A 4,323-nucleotide genomic window follows, 5' to 3' on the forward strand; every position below is an offset into this window, starting at 1 on the left:
CCAAATGGTTTGATTCTACCTCTGAAACAAGATCTCGGTCAAGGCGTTTATTAAAGTAATAAACGCAGGTCTCGTTTAACTTGTTAAACAAAAGTGCTTTACAATTTAAACGTGACAATAGAATACTCATTATATTTGGGAAAGAAGTAGTAGTCCATATTCTTTCAGTGGAGTCGCAGGAGTACGAAAGGAAGAAAATGACAAACAGTCTTCTCCACAATACTTTATTATGACCTTAGATGGTAAGGTCTGCTCAACAAGTTTCGGTCACATAAATGACCATCTTCAGGAGCTACAAGAATAACCTACTTTACTTGGTGTACCAGAAGTTAAATGTTAAAAAACGAGAAAACGTACCTCAAATCAGTCGACCAATGTGACTACTGTCTTTTTACAAGGGGAGAGACAGAGAGACCCATGTTATGACGAAATAGTGAAATTAACAAAGTTAAATAGGTGAACAAAGCTGTAAAATTTAACACATGTAACTATGAATTAAAAAGATTATGTGAAATTTAATAGTTACCTCATTATGGAGAAAAAATAACTATAGCACATTAAATCAAAAAATTAATTAAAATTAAACATAAAACTTAAACTAGACCCATTTAGGGCTGGGTGAGACCCTAGGGGGGAAAAAAGAGCTTAACACTTGTGCACCATCCACAGAAGAGGCGATGAAACAGGAAAACAAAATGGAGGTGCAAAAATTTTTAAAAAAAATTTCACATTGATAAGCCGTTAATTCGAAGGCAGAAGGGGAACCGTTAAGAGGGGGGGTTACAATAAAATAAAATCAATAACTTAGCTGACAACAAGTAGATAGTTCTGCAACCCACAAAGCAATTGAGGATTAACAATAGAACGGTTAAAAACCCGCAACCATTCATACCGCAGGTAGTGAAGTTGAAAGTAAACAATGCACCAAACCAGCAAACAGGTGGACAACGTGTTAAGCCAGATGGGGGTGGCTAATAGGGGTTCAAACAGGGTGGTAAAACTCGAAGAAGTGCCGACACCGACACAAACCACGGTGAGGGAGGGGATGGTGAAAGAGGAGGTGTTAGGGTTGTGTAAAAGGGTATGTGATGAATTAAAAGGTTAAGGACCTAAAAAAGGAGGTTGATGTATGGTTAAGCTGATCATTCAGGCAGGTGCAGGGTTCAATGGCGAGTGCCTGAGGAGGAATCTAAAACCGAATTATGTCTCCCTACGCTGCAACTCCAAGTCTACATCATCAAAGAGGGCGATCCAGCTGGCCACACGGGTCTGGATTAGGGATGAGGTCAAGAGGTTATATTTTAGACTTAGTAATACTGACCTTAAACTTAAGTGTTTATTTTTCAAACTAACCAGTGTTCTGCACCCTGTTGAATTTGATTCACTGCACCATTCTTTATTGCAATTTGTGTGTGACATGGGGACTAACAAATTCGAGGTTTTACAACGTAAACTATCAAGACTGAACCCCTTAACAGTGCCGACTCTTAACTACGTCAATCAAGCCACTTCCAACATAACCCCCAATGCAACCCTTACACCGTCCTCTACCTCACATCTAGCCTCCAATAACCCCCCACTTATTCCGACAGATGGAGCCACTTTTGTCAATAACATCTTTATTGGTGATTTTGGTGTTAAACCCATTCATAACTCAGATTTTTCTTTCCACCCTCGAACTTTAAACCTGTCAAACTGTACCCTATCCCAAAACGATTTAAGTATTTTGAATTTAGGACTTAAATACAATTTCACTTTTTCACCTAGAGTTAATGATTTACAAGTTTTCTCTGCCCATTTGGAGAACGTAATTTCTAGAAGTCTCACTGAAGCTTCACAAGGTGCAGTTCGATCTGCTTGCGCCGTCCATCTTAATAGGTTTCACGCAGGAGGTCTCTCTTCAGCGGTTCCTGCAGTAAGCAAGACCGAAAACAGGAACTTGTCCTCACTTAAGAGAAAAGTCAAAGACAACGATTTGATAGTAACAAAAGCTGACAAAGGCAATTGCGTAGTGGTTCTTGACAGAACTCAGTATGTGGACAAGGTCCTGGATTTTCTGAGTTCGGACTCCTTTGAAATTTAACTCCTCCCCTCTGGACAAATTCCTGGTGAAATTTAAGTCAATTATTAATAGAGTCCAGACTACTTTAACACCTTTGGGATTTAATAAATACAAAATCATACCTATCAACCCTTCCGTTCCCAAACTCTATGGCCTTCCCAAAATCCACAAACCCAATATCCCCATCAGACCAGTGGTTTCCTTTTGCGGTTCTCCCTGCCACCATCTTTCTGCCTGGTTAAATGATATTATCCTTAAAACCACCGGATTTAAAAGTAAATACTCCATAAAAAATTCATTTGAACTTTGCTCCCAACTCAAAGACTTAATCATCCCAGACTCAGCAATCATGGTCTCCTTCGATGTTTCCAACCTCTTTCCCAGCATCCCACCACCTGATTGTTTAAACTTGGTCCAGGATTTGTTGTCAGCTTCGGAAGGTCTGGACCCATTCCAGGTAGAAGACTTATTAACCCTGGTGGCTCTGGTACTGGACCAAAACTTTTTCCAGTTCAACAACACCTTCTACTCACAGTCCGGGGGCCTGGCTATGGGTTCATGCCTTTCCCCTCTGCTAGCAGAGATTTTTATGTCCAACATCGAACATTCCCTAGAATCCTACCACTCCTTCAACAAAATACTCTTTTTCACAAGATATGTGGATGATATTTTTTGTATTTTTGATGGGTCTCTTGATGACCTCCAACAATTTTTCATTTTTCTTAATGATTTACACCATTCAATCTCATTCACCATGGAACTAGAGTCATCCCATAAACTACCTTTCCTTGATATTTTGCTTTACAGGTCTTGTAACCACATTGAGTTTTCCATCTATCACAAACCCACAAGCACTGACTGCATAATCCCCTTCCAATCCAATCATCCAATTAATCAAAAGGTTGCGTCATTAAATTGTTTCTTTAACCGTCTTTTTAACATACCAATGTCTGAAACAAACTTTAACTTAGAACTTTCTTGGATCAGAACAGTAGCAACTAATAATAATTTTCCAAACACATTAGTTAATAAAATTTATTTTAACCATTTTAAAAAATTTGTTAATAAGAACTTAATACATTCAGACAAACCTGAAAACCCAAAATTCTTTTCCATCCCTTTTTTGGGTCCACTGTCACTTCAAATTAAAAACATTTTCAGGTCAAATAATATAAATATTTGCTTCAAAGTCTCCAACACATCTAGACAATTCCTTTCCCACTCCAAAGATCCTACTCCCCAACTCCATAAATCAGGCGTTTACCAACTGTCCTGTTGTACCCCAGGATGTAATGCCCTCTATGTTGGTCAGACGGGCAGGAAGTTTGCCACTCGCATTCATGAGCACACTCGGGAGTACTTGAAGTTCACCAACAACCCCAACCTAAATACCACTTACATGAAGTCTAATTTCTCTCGACATCTTCGTCAGAATGATCATACCTTCAACACCGAACAGGGTTTCAAGATTCTTCATGTGTGTGGTAAGGGCAGCCTCCTTAACCACCTTGAGGTGCTTGAGATTAACAGGGCTTCTGGTTGTAGTGGGTGCACCTGCCTGAATGATCAGCTTAACCATACATCAACCTCCTTTTTTAGGTCCTTAACCTTTTAATTCATCACATACCCTTTTACACAACCCTAACACCTCCTCTTTCACCATCCCCTCCCTCACCGTGGTTTGTGTCGGTGTCGGCACTTCTTCGAGTTTTACCACCCTGTTTGAACCCCTATTAACCACCCCCATCTGGCTTAACACGTTGTCCACCTGTTTGCTGGTTTGGTGCATTGTTTACTTTCAACTTCACTACCTGCGGTATGAATGGTTGCGGGTTTTTAACCGTTCTATTGTTAATCCTCAATTGCTTTGTGGGTTGCAGAACTATCTACTTGTTGTCAGCTAAGTTATTGATTTTATTTTATTGTAACCCCCCTCTTAACGGTTCCCCTTCTGCTTTCGAATTAACGGCTTATCAATGTGAAATTTTTTTTTAAAAATTTTTGCACCTCCATTTTGTTTTCCTGTTTCATCGCCTCTTCTGTGGATGGTGCACAAGTGTTAAGCTCTTTTTTCCCCCCTAGGGTCTCCACCCAGCCCTAAATGGGTCTAGTTTAAGTTTTATGTTTAATTTTAATTAATTTTTTGATTTAATGTGCGATAGTTATTTTTTCTCCATAATGATCTAACTATTAAATTTCACATAATCTTTTTAATTCATAGTTACATGTGTTAAATTTTACAGCTTTGTTCACCTATTTAA

The 4,323-nt window shown here is 39.1% G+C and overlaps 1 long non-coding RNA gene across 1 annotated transcript; it reads right to left on the reverse strand.

Annotated features, from left to right (window-relative positions):
* Positions 1-208: 208 nt before the first annotated feature.
* On the reverse strand, positions 209-1,151 carry LOC145733523 (uncharacterized). Its single transcript, XR_014179224.1, has 3 exons — positions 527-1,151; positions 358-466; positions 209-292 (listed from the first exon to the last, which is right to left on the reverse strand). It is a non-coding gene; the product is annotated as an uncharacterized LOC145733523 (long non-coding RNA).
* Positions 1,152-4,323: the final 3,172 nt, after the last annotated feature.

The sequence above is a fragment of the Ips typographus genome, linkage group LG9 (assembly GCF_016097725.1).
Source record: "Ips typographus isolate SLU linkage group LG9, UJ_Ityp_2.0, whole genome shotgun sequence".
NCBI lineage: Eukaryota > Metazoa > Arthropoda > Insecta > Coleoptera > Curculionidae > Ips > Ips typographus.